Consider the following 13492-nt stretch of genomic DNA (forward strand, 5'->3'; position numbering starts at 1 on the left):
TGACCCATGGATTATGTAACCCCCATGGAGCATCCATGGAACATCCTATGGGTTTAACCCAACTTGATAATCCATGGAGCTTTGGCCCACTATATAAGTTATGGATGATTTACACAATCAACCCATTTATTTAATTAGTCTTCTTTTGATCACATAATTAATTCTAAATTAATTCTTGATCAATACTAACTAAATATTATTATTCTTATTATTAATATATTAGAACTCATAATATATTAATAACCATAAGTGTCTTATATCTCTTATTTAGTCTATCCAAGTGCATGATGCCATGCAACCCAAATGGACCATGTCGGGTCGGGTCAAGTACATACCAAATATAGTTATGGACTTAGACATTAATCCAACAGTCTCCCACTTGGATAAGTATAAAACTATTATTGCGTATGACTTCGAAACCTGACTAGCAATCGTAGCTCTCAAAAGCCGTTGTCGAACTCTGACATTGTAACTGAACTCTAATCTCGTCAATGACTTGTCCATTAGATAAGGGATCATATATTCCTCCATTCTAGATATCATATGGACTGTGTCACAACCAGAAATTTTGTGTCTTGTAATCATTGCACTCAAGTAAAATGTAGAATCAAAAACTTAAGAGCATGTATGATGCTTACTTCATGACAACAAAAATTTCAATCCAATACACCATACAAGTATTACAAATGGTCAATAAACAATTGCAAACCCTAGAAGTTCTTGTTTAGGTCCATTGTGGACTAGGACTTCCTTATTGGGCCCAAATGGCCAATAAGCTTCCAACTTGACTAGCATGGGCTTAGAACCTTTTAATGGGCTCTAATTGTACCCACTTTCATTCATTCCAACAATTTGGGCCACATTGGGCCTAGAATGGAATAAACCAACTTCATGAAACATTATGGGCCATAATTAACTTAAACTAGCCCAACAAAGTATAAAAATCACACTTATATCTTATAGGGCCAACAATCATCAAACCTAACTCTAATATTGGGCTTAGGGGCATTAAAGCCCAATACTCTCTTTTTCTTTCCAAATTTCATCCCAAGACAAGCCCAAGAGGAAGAAGTTGACTATTATCATGACACCTCACTTTTACATGGGGGATATCCATGTTTTACACTCCAAACATCCATACAATCTCATCTTTCCATTCAAACCCCTCTTTTCTTCTCCCTTTCTCTCATTCTCGGCCGAATCCAAGCACACACACACAATTCTCTCACAAATCTCTCAAAGAAACTCCCTCCACTCTTCATCAAGATCTCAAATTTTAGAAGGTTTTTCAAGAAGATTTTTCCACAAGAATCATCATTTAAGGTAAGTAATACATAAATCCATGATCTAGCTACATCATTTCATCAAAAATCTGTTCTAAATCTATTCCAACTTGTGATCATGCACCTTAGAAGTCACTAAACTCGAGATCCTCAAGAAAAGGGTGCTAAGGCCAAAAATCACTTCATTTCTTTCCATTTCTCCTCCAAAACCGAAACCACACCCAAAGGTGAGCTTCATGCTCCCTATTTTTCTGTTTTACAAGTTTTGTGGGGGGGGGGGGGGAATACAAGTAAATGTGTAGATCTATGTGTATTTGTTTGCCTTGTATGATTTCTATGCTTATAATTGTGTTTTTGTGTGATTATGATGTTGGATCTAGTCAAAAACCCTTAAAAATCGAGATATCATTTATGCTAAATGATACTAGCATAAATTATATTACTACATACAAATTATTTCAAGAAAAATAACCAACTTGCTTAATAACATCTTCTTTGGGCTAAAAACTCATTTTTGGACTCAAAATGTTAAAAATATAAAGTTAAAGGGCCCAAAATGACAAATTACGAATTCTGATGGGTAAATGAGTCAAAACAGTTTCAATAATGTATTTTCTGGAAACATACTCTTTTGAAGGATTAAAAATATAAATTTCAAGCATAATGGGCCAAAAATGACATTTTCGGCCCAATAAGGCCCAATATGCGAAATTTTCCAAATGGAGGGGCTGAAACTGTGTTTATCTGTAAAACAGGGGACTACCAGTGTTGCAAGTTCATTTTAAAGGTTAAAAATGCTTTTCATAATTAAAAAGGACCAAAGTTGCAAAAATTTTCCATTTTGGGCCAAAAGTGTAAAAACTGCGAAAAAAGGAGGTTACAGCCGAGAAAACTATGTTTTGAGGGACTAAAACTGTTTTCAAATGATAATGTGCTGAAAAACATCAATTCCAACAAGTTTTGATATTAAAATGCCAAGAAAAATGGTTTAAGGACTAAATCGGAAATTAATTTATTCAAAGGGTTGAAAAGGTAAATTTACAAAAGAAAGGGGCTGTAAACAGAAAAACCTCAATGTTTAAATCAATAAATCCATTGCGATAAAATACTGACACTGCGACTACCGACAAATCACAATACACAACAACACCAAAGATCGTTGCCAAACGAATTGATTCGGTCTCGAGTCAATAACGAATCTGAAACTACTAACACGACGACAACCCGATTCATACACGGAAAAATTTGGGAATTCAATACACACGTGGGAATATACAGACGTCGATACACCATCTTTGGGCCCAAAAGTGTAAAATCTTGCTTGTTGAGCCTAGCTAGCCCAATGACCTGATCTTTAGGCCCGAAGACTACATCCTTACGAGTTGTTGGGTCTTACATGATCCAACACAGCGTAAAAGGACTTTCAATGGCTTTCAAACTATTGGATCCCAAGGGTCCTTTGGTACTACCAGTAAAGTCGAGAATTCACAAATGCGATTCGGGCTAAGGGCCCTTGGCATTCACTATATCCCCGACCGACTAATGGGATTATTGAGGTCTTTGTGCCCTCTTTTCTCCTCGGGTGTGGGACTACAAGAAGTCAGGGCGGTTGGATTACGTGAATAGTACGGACGACGCCTAAGGGATCGTTAGTATAGTTGTAAACTGGTCGTTTGTGTTAACGCGTGTTTATAACAATTCACCATGCGCAAATAATCCAATGTCGCCTTGAATCAATGACTTCACATACCGCGATGGGACAACAACTATACGGATTTCAAAGTGTTAGGAAAACATCGGGTTTTCCTACGGTTATTCAATACATACAATTACGAGATGCACACCAAGTTTAATAAACTCTTTTTACAATTGTAGAAACAAACAAGCATACTTATGGATCTTCACAAATTTTTATATAAACTCTTTTCAGAAAATATCGGATTTTCTGGTGGTTTTCAAAACAATACAAAACAGTGCTTTTCAAACACCGCTTATGAACTCACCAACATTTCATATGTTGACGTTTTTCAAAAATACTTGTATCCTCAGGTAACAGGTAAACCAAGGGGATAAATGTACTCAGTGATGGCTTGCAGTTTGTTTATCTATTATCGAACAATTTCTTTTTGGGAATGTAATGTTAAAACAATGTACTAAGTGTAAACTCTACCAGTTGTACTATCTCAATGCATGGTGATGAATGATGTTATGTTTCATATATATTCAATGTTATGGTATTCAATTGAGTCACGACAGCCCTCGGACGTTTCCGCCGTCTGGTTCGGGGGTGTAACAGACCGGGACATGGATTATCAATCAATCTTTAAGTCCATTTGCTGTTTCCCGATTTTCGATTTTTGACGAGTGACGGATTGAACAAATCAAATAAGTCCTGGCTTGGCCAAGCACTCACATGTGTCATCAATAAATCATCGAGGGGCCCACATATATCGCTTTTCTCCTGAAGGTAAAAGGAATGGATAAACTTCGACTCATATGGCTTGTTCTGCTACTCGTTGAATCATACACAAAGGCACGTTTTATAACATCGAGTTACCAATGCGTTTTCGTGCAATCAATGTATTATCAACTCATTGTAACAACTCATATCTCTAGGTTTGAAGAATATAAGACATTATCGTCTCATGATCACTCGTGATAAAATCCATGAAGTGATTCAAATGAGTGCGGGTTGAATCCAATACTCAGAACTTATGAGCACTCATGAGTGTTTTAGCACCACTTTGTCCACCATTTGGACCTCTATAAGCCAACCCATGACAGTCTTGATTCATATCTACTTCCAACATATGACCGACTGTGGATGGTTTGAATAACTTAGTTATCAAGGAAGAGTAACCTAGTTTATTCTGGAAGTCAAAACATGCAAAATGAAACACAAGAATAAATGAATATAATATGGTATCAAAACTATGAATATAAATAAACACTTTTATTTATCACCATATTGATTACTCATTATTCATTGTTTTGGTTTTATCAACTTTATACTTGAATTTAAAACACTAGTTGTCCCATGCTCGAAACATGTATACTATGTTTTCTAAATAATAGCTTTGCCATACACCAAGTATGAACTCTGTGATAGTCTATGATGCTTACTTTGTGAAAAAGATCAATTGAACATAATTTCAATGATTCTCTTTTCCCACTCCCAAATCCTTATCGAAAAATGTAAGAATTCCAAATTCCTATCATTTATCGAAATCTGTTTAGATTCTTAAACTTATATGCAATGAATCTCTTGTAATGATTATGTACAAAGTCACAATTACTTGTCAACTGACATTACAAAGTATTGTAATGGAGATCATCTCCATGAAACAAAGTCTCATATTGCATTAAGTTTTCTAACATTACACCTATAGCTTCCTCCTATGGAGACAACTCCATATTCCCATTTTAACTATCGCTTCTGGATAACAGTTGCCTCTTTTCATAATATGTCAATATGGTTCTCTAGAATAACACTATACTTCCAACTGTCCTTAAGCAACCAATCTTTGGTAAACCTTTGACTATCGTCGACAATTGCTTAATCTTTTTAGTCGTATCCAATTCTAGACTTTTTGCCTTCTTAATGCCCCAAGGCATTTGGAAAGTTTAGAAAGGATAAATATTATAGCACATGTAATCAATCCTATACCCGAAGCATATGGGACACAATTAATGATGTTTCACATAAAGACCTGATTCTAGACCCATCTTTTTCTACAATAATTTTTATTTTCCATGTATTCAAATTTTGACTATGAAGAGGGATGTCGTAATCATAATCGAATTTTGAGAATACAATATATAGAATTTCTTTAAGTTGAACCAATCCAACATAAAATTCAAATATATATTCTTGATTATAGTTGATTAAAATCCCAATCTAAGCTCTTTAGAATGATTAAACTCAATCTAAGCCTTTTAGAATTGAAATGAAGTATAATTTTCTCTCCCTTAATTATAGCAAAACAACTTTTTCAACCCCTGCAACCTCAAGACTTGAAACTTTTGTTTTCTATAATTAACATGGCTAACTTGCAATACTAATTATCATGCTCCCACTAACATGATGATTATTAGCATAACACATATGCTCCCACTAGCTTTGACATGTACAAAGAAATTACTGGACTTCTAGAAATCAATACTTTATTGACTTTCTTACCGAAGTTCAGATTTCTGATACTAGATTGCTTTGATAAGACTTTATCAAAATCATACACCTCCTCTTAGATAGCTCACAGGTGTGTCTAAACAATTTCAGAACTATGAAAAGGGATGTCGTAATCATATTCTTAATTGTTTAGACAAATGCTATCTACTTAAAATCTACTTAGTGACAGTGTTTCATCACCATCATTTTCATGAATCGAAGAAAAACCTTATGACACTTAGATTTAATGGTGTATGTGTTCTTATCCACGTGAATTTGTCAAAACCATAATCACAAAACTAGGTTAGTGACAAATCCTAAATCATATGGATTAAACTTGTGCAATCTTAACCTCTTGCCGCCTGGCAGCTCAAGGGTCTACCATTGCTTCCAAGTAGTTGCGCACACACTGAGAACATGTAGAACTCAAATGTATAGCGAAATGTAAATGGAATGGGCATAGAAATGTCAACACAATAGGTTATAATACAGCCTTTATTCTTGATTAGTTCTTGAAACCACTTCAGAATATTTTAGACTCCCACTGTCTTCTTGACCTATGAGACTTCCTTGCCAAATATTCAAGAGATAGTGTGGATTTTAATCAAGACAAACTGTAACAGCCCGGAATCTCAAGTATTGTTGAAATTATATTTATGGGGTGTTTTAAGGGGGGACTCGGCGAGTTGGAGCTAGACTCGCCGAGTAGGATCGCAGACCTGGTCGCGGGTTTGCGACTGGACTCGACGAGTCAGATAGGGACTCGGCGAGTCTGCGCTGTTTAGCGAAAACCCTAGCCGTTTAGGTTTGGGACGTATAAAGGGGACTTATAGGCCGTCATTGTTCGTTTTAGCCTTCTGAGAAGAACTCTAAATCGATTGTGTGCATCTAGATCAAGATTAAAGGCCATTGGTGATTTTGAAGGAGTTGTTGTGCAAAGAAGTGAAGGGCTTGGCTAAAGGAACAGCAAGGGGGTCACATTCTGAGGATTGGGGACATAGAGAACACATTATTAAAGTAAGAATTCGTGTATACTCTGCTATGGTGATGTATTTAGAGGATTAGGGTTTATGGAACCCTTTTATGGATAGATTGAATGTTACCCTTGTTCCCCAAACGATTGTAACCCTGTATTAGGACCCTTGGAGGTCCAGAATATCCCATGTCTGTGCATTTCGGGAATTGGTGAAGGTTTTGGATTGAAATCGTTATGCCTTAGGTCAACATGTAAATTATAAGTTTTGGGGTGTAGCATGAGCACCTAAATGAAGACCTTATGTAATGGACCAGTCGAGGAAGGCTAGACCTATGAATGGTCGGAGCAGTTATGAACTTAAGAAGCTGTTTGAGCGGCTGCATGGCATGGACTCGCCGAGTCAGATGAGCAGACTCGGCGAGTAGCTTGAAGAATAATTGGGACTCGTCGAGTTGTTCATCCGACTCGGCGAGTGGAGTCGGGGTGGCCCCGCGATTCTTCCAGGAGTAACTCGTCGGGTCAAGGAGGATACTCGACGAGTAGTAGGGAAACCTTAGAGGATTGGAGGACGACTAGACTCGCCGAGTCGCCAGAGTACTCGCCGAGTCCGGTCGAGTTGACCGTGGACCGTTGACCAGAGTTGACCTATGTGTAATTTCTTAGGGTCAGTTGTCTTGAAAGATAAAAGTATTAGTAAGAGAATACATTACCCAGGGAGCTTGAAGCTCGGCGGATCAAGTGCAAGTGATTTCAGGAGTTGCTAATTTCCAGTATCCACGAGGTGAGTCTTCTCACTATACTGTACCCGGAAGGGTTTGACTGTCTGACCGGAAGGTCGGGTATGATATGTGTTATAAGTACTATACATGGAAAGGTAATTGCTATGCGTGCTATGTATGTTTATATGGGTCGGAAGGCAATATGTTATGTGACCGAAAGGTCGGATATGTTATATGATATATGTGCTATATGTGTTAGGATAAATGTATTATGTGCTCTGTATGTTTATGGGCCGGAAGGCGATATGTTATGGGCCGGAAGGCAATATGTTACGGGCCGGAAGGCGATTATCTCATGGGCCGGAAGGCGTTGTATTGTGGACTGGAAGGTCAGGGCCTGGAAAGGCGTATATGCGTAAGTTGTATATTGGGGGAACTCACTAAGCTTCGTGCTTACAGTGTTTTGTGTTATGTTGTTTTCAGGACCATTCAGTAACACGGGACGGCACCGGCTCGATTGTACACACCAGAGAAAGAGTTATGTTTTGGAGGATCCTGGTTTTCTATTCAAGTGAAAATGAACTATGTTTTGTAATTCAATTATGAATGAGATTTTAAACAAGTGTTCTAATAAAATGATTATTTTAAATGAAAAATTTTGCCTTGAATTTACGGTGTTACAAATTGGTATCAGAGCCCAGGTTTGAGGGATTCGGATGCGCCTTCGGGTAAATCTGGACTCAAACTGAGCAAGTAAGAAAAATTTTTCAAATAAATAGTTTTCTAAAAGCGAATAAGAGTTCAAAGAGAAAGCGAGAAAGAGTAGTGTGTACAATCAGCCAGAGCCAAACAGTGATTTCCCAAAATACCCTTACTTTTGTGTTATGAAATATCTATGATGCACTTTATGAGATATTATTGCATGCTAGAGACAGGCTAGGTATTTCATATCTTAGGACTAGAGTGGCCATATATGTGACGCCTTAGCCTAGGGTTTGTTATTATATGTGCGTTATGCTTTTGAGTATGTGATGAGTGAGAGTATCCAGTTAGAACGCACGAGGGGTAGAGTTACAGAGTTCAGGGGTATTTCCGAGGATGAGCCGAGAAGGTGGAGTTATCACAGATAAGGAGTCCTATGTGTTCTTCGATGCTCGAATGCTGCTTGCTTTGTGCTTTGTGGAACTCTCGATGATGGGAGTCAGCTACTAAGTGAGTATGACGATATTCAGGAGGTTGATGGCTGACATCATTAGGAGCTCTTCAGCAGCTGATAGCAAAGAAGTGGGAGGACGACGGAAGAGACTAGGGAGTAAACCTAGCCAGATGAGTGCGCGGGTAAAGTAGAGGATTTCGCTGGAGAGCGGGCACGTGCGATGGGATTGGTGAAAGAGCAGGTCGAGCAGCTACTTAGGAGCTCTGGGATGGTCCGTGTGGAAAGTATGGGTAGATGTGGTAGGTAGTATGGGCCCGTACTACTGAAAGCAGAAGACCCATACTTGTTACAGGGAGCATTCTGAAGGTCCTAAGGAACGGATTGAGGAGTGATGTTATGGTTCGAGTACCATACATCGGAACAGATTGAGGAGTGATGTTATGGTTCGAGTACCATACATCGGAGCGGATTGAGGAGTGATGTTATGGTTCGAGTACCATACATCGGAGCAGATTGAGGAGTGATGTTATGGTTCGAGTACCATACATCGGAACAGATTGAGGAGTGATGTTATGGTTCGAGTACCATACATCGGAGCGGATTGAGGAGTGATGTTATGGTTTAAGTACCATACATCGGAGCAGATTGAGAAGTGATGCTATGGTTCGAGTACCATACATCGGAGCAGATTGAGGAGTGATGTTATGGTTCGGGTACCATACATCGAACAGATTGAGGAGTGGTATTATGGTTCGGGCACCATACACCGGAGCAGATTGAGAAGGGATGTCATGGGATGAGTACCATGGTTCGTAGTGAATGATGCTGGTGATTATTTTATTATCCGGTCATGATCGATGAGGTAGAGGTCGGACGCTATGGGTTTTAGGTCTGCAGACCATGATTGAGTATGAAGAGGCATCCCTCGAGAGGAAAGGCGAGTGCCTATCAGAGTATTTTGGTAAGGAGTTAAAGGAAGAGGAAAATTTCGGTCTGAGTTGAGCAATCAGTCGATAGAAGAGAGGTCACCTTCTAGGTGGTTGGTGCTATTTTGTTCGTGTGCAAGACACGGGAGGCCTGATGTTTCAGTTTTGGGTTTGGGGGTACACCACAGGTCGTATCGGTGATGATTTTCCCCAGAGTATCAGGTGGCATGTGTGCCGCGAGGCAGTGACTTATCGGGAGCAGACAGTCAGTTGGGACTGAGGTAGTCGAGGACCACACCACACCTAATTGAGAATAGTAAGTTGTGTTATAGTGGTAGTAGTGGGGAGTTCAGTTGAGTTTCGCAGTGCAGGGAGTTTTCGTCTATGTTGGGAGTGGGTCCCTGTCATTGGGACAATTCTGGTGTTAGAACATTGGTTGATGAGTTGAGGTGAGAGGAACGATGATTTTGCAGTGCAGTCTATGAGCCAGGAATGCTATTGAGCAGTTGTGATGCTTGGTGCTAGATTGGTATGGGATTTGGAACGATTAGAGGCAGTCGTGATGAGAAGTTTTTGGAGAGTTCATCAGAGGTTCAGAGTATAGGGGGTTGATTGATTTCCTTAAAGGGGAATTATCGGGCGTGGTGTAGCACTTTCCTGGGGCAGGTGCGATTTCGCTGGTGAAAAATAGTCATGGGTTGGTTGTGTGCTAATTGGTGATGGTTCGAACCCTAAGTGGGGGAGAACCGGGTGCAGTATGTAAGGAAGCAAAGATTTGTCAGGAGTGGTTATAAGTGAAGTATAGAGATATGCTGTAAGAAATCATGAGACCAGAGGTGTCGGTGATCGAGGAAAAGGGTCAGGGTGAGTTAATGCGGGAAGTACTTGAGGAGGAGAACGAATGTATCCATGACAGGTGTTTGGTGTTGTTGCAGGTACATAGAGAATGATTGGGCGGCCAACTCCCGGGGTCGGTATGCGTATCCTTGTTTGGATTTTGAGCGTCGGGAAAAAAAAAGGGGTTTCGGAGAATTATCAGTATATTTCGTAGCGTCAGCGTTTCTCGTATTCCAATCGAGAAATTACATGCACCGAAGTTGTAATGTGGGAAAAATGTAGATCTAATTATGGGGTTCAGAGGAGATGTATTATTGTGTCTATATGATGCTTGGGGCAGGAGATTAGTGGTTGTGGCAGGATCTTGTGATGTTTTGTTGGGGTATTCTGAGATATCCGGGTATGATATCTTTATTTCGGAGTTACTTGTGAATCCTGAATTGAATCGACGTGTGGCATATCAAGTATCTGTGAATCTAGTGGGAGCTCTTCGAGTATGGGCATCCAGGGAGATTATTTGAGAGAGTGTATTTTCGCAAGGATGGGCATTTGTTATGTTGATTGCCTCCAGAGTCTGTGATGGATATTCGAGCCGTAGTACTCCCTACTCAGAGGGTGTTGTGATGCTGCGTGGAGTTGCAGTACTCACTAGATGGCAAGAGAATTTCGATGTTGGAATGTTTTTCGAGCAGTGCAGGATGTGGAAGAGTTGGGTTTGAGTAGCCCTGGTATTGACTCCTTGGAGCTTGGATGTTGAGTCTGGGGCGAGACGGGGGTCTCCGTCTCTGTCAGGAGATGCGGGGAGATACGCAGGGAATATGCGGAGCAGAAATCAGAGATTTGAGTTGAGACGATCCTCGGTTGGATTGTATTTTTCTCGCATGAGGAAAAGAGGATTTCGTGACTTGCGTGTCACTGGGCCGGGATAGTGGTCACGAGGAGGAAGTTAGTGGGACACTTGGATCATGATATGGGTGACGTTGGGGGCTCAGCTGTGGAGCCAAAAGCTGACCTGGTACTCAGTCTTGAAGGGGAATATGAGAAAGGAGCTTATCCTGATGACATCTAAGGACACTTTAGAGAGAGCGAATGATTCAGACGCTCGAACACATGCTTCGGGCATGTGTATTAGATTTCGGAGGAAGTTGCGGTACGTATTTATCCTTGGTTGAGTTGTCTCATGTCAACAACCATCATTAGTGCTTTGGTATGCCGCCCTTTGAGCTGTTGCATAGGAAGTGGTGTTGGACCCTCATTTGCTGAGGAGAGGTAATGCATAGACCTGAGAGTCCTTGCGAGCAGATCCGGAGCATGTGCGATACATGGAGTAGTGGCAAGGTCGTCAAGTGGATTTCCCTAGGTAAGAGAAGAGGAAGGTATGTTGGGACTAGTGCAGCATGTGCATGCGAATACAAGAAGGGAACTCGTGAGAGTTGCTCTGAGAGTGCGAATGGGTCTCTCAGTCGTTCCGAAATGGATAAAGTGGGCTTTGGATCGGGGATCCGGTGATTCATGGTTTCCTAACCCTTATGGGTCGAGTGATCGTTGAGATTTGGAGCAGAATTGCATCGTGGGTAATTCTCGGTTACAGGGAGTAGTGGGCAGTACAGAGATCGTGCTTCAGTCGACAGAGCAGATTCAGCAGGTTAAACAGAGGTTATTGATCGCCTAGAGCTAACAGAAAAGTTATGCAGACAGACGCCGATACGAGCTTGAGTTTCAGGTCGGCGACTTCGTACTCCTGAAGGTCTCTCCTGGAAAAGGGGTGATTCGATCCAGGAAGAGGGGCAAGTTGGGGCCCCGGTATATTGGGCCTTTCGTGAAATTGCGAGGGTAGGACGGGTGGCCTACCGTTTGGAGCTGTCAACAGAGTTGAGATAGATCCACGACATTTCTCATGTGTCGCAATTGAAGAAGTGTATAGCCGTTGAGTCAACAGTGGTTCCACTAGAGAACATTTAGGTGGATGCGAGCTTGAGTTGTGCTGAGAGACCAGTGGCCATCAGGGATCGGAAGATAAAGGTTCTGAGGAACAAGGAGGTACCTCTGGTATTGGTTCAGTGGCAACCCGGAATGCATCGGAAATGACTTGGGAGTCAGAACGTGAGATGCGGGAGCAGCATCCGGAACTATTTTCAGAGTAAGACTTCGAGGGCGAAGTCTGATTCTAGTGGGGGGAATTGTAACAGCCCGGAATCTCAAGTATTGTTGAAATTATATTTATGGGGTGTTTTAAGGGGGGACTCGGCGAGTTGGAGCCAGACTCGCCGAGTAGGATCGCAGACCTGGTCGCGGGTTCGCGACTGGACTCGACGAGTCAGATAGGGACTCGGCGAGTCTGCGCTGTTTAGCGAAAACCCTAGCTGTTTAGGTTTGGGACGTATAAAGGGGACTTATAGGCCGTCATTGTTCGTTTTAGCCTTCTGAGAAGAACTCTAAATAGATTGTGTGCATCTAGATCAAGATTAAAGGCCATTGGTGATTTTGAAGGAGTTGTTGTGCAAAGAAGTGAAGGGCTTGGCTAAAGGAACAGCAAGGGGGTCACATTCTGAGGATTGGGGACATAGAGAACACATTATTCAGGTAAGAATTCGTGTATACTCTGCTATGGTGATGTATTTAGAGGATTAGGGTTTATGGAATCCTTTTATGGATAGATTGAATGTTACCCTTGTTCCCCAAACGATTGTAACCCTGTATTAGCACCCTTGGAGGTCCAGAATATCCCATGTCTGTGCATTTCGGGAATTGGTGAAGGTTTTGGATTGAAATCCTTATGCCTTAGGTCAACATGTAAATTATAAGTTTTGGGGTGTAGCATGAGCACCTAAATGAAGACCTTATGTAATGGACCAGTCGAGGAAGGCCAGACCTATGAATGGTCGGAGCAGTTATGACCTTAGGAAGCAGTTTGAGCGGCTGCATGGCATGGACTCGCCGAGTCAGATGAGCAGAGTCGGCGAGTAGCTTGAAGAATAACTGGGACTCGTCGAGTTGGTCATCAGACTCAGCGAGTGGAGTCGGGGTGGCCCCGCGATTCTTCCAGGAGTAACTCGTCGGGTCAAGGAGGATACTCGACGAGTAGTAGGGAAACCTTAGAGGATTGGAGGACGACTAGACTCACCGAGTCGCCAGAGTACTCGCCGAGTCCGGTCGAGTTGACCGTGGACCGTTGACCAGAGTTGACCTATGTGTAATTTCTTAGGGTCAGTTGTCTTGAAAGATAAAAGTATTAATAAGAGAATACATTACCCAGGGAGCTTGAAGCCCGGCGGATCAAGTGCAAGTGATTTCAGGAGTTGCTAATTTCCAGTATCCACGAGGTGAGTCTTCTCACTATACTGTACCCGGAAGGGTTTGACTGTGTGACCGGAAGGTCGGGTATGATATGTGTTATAAGTACTATACATGGAAAGGTAATTGTTAT

The sequence above is a fragment of the Lactuca sativa genome, chromosome 3 (assembly GCF_002870075.4).
Source record: "Lactuca sativa cultivar Salinas chromosome 3, Lsat_Salinas_v11, whole genome shotgun sequence".
NCBI classification, from domain to species: domain Eukaryota; kingdom Viridiplantae; phylum Streptophyta; class Magnoliopsida; order Asterales; family Asteraceae; genus Lactuca; species Lactuca sativa.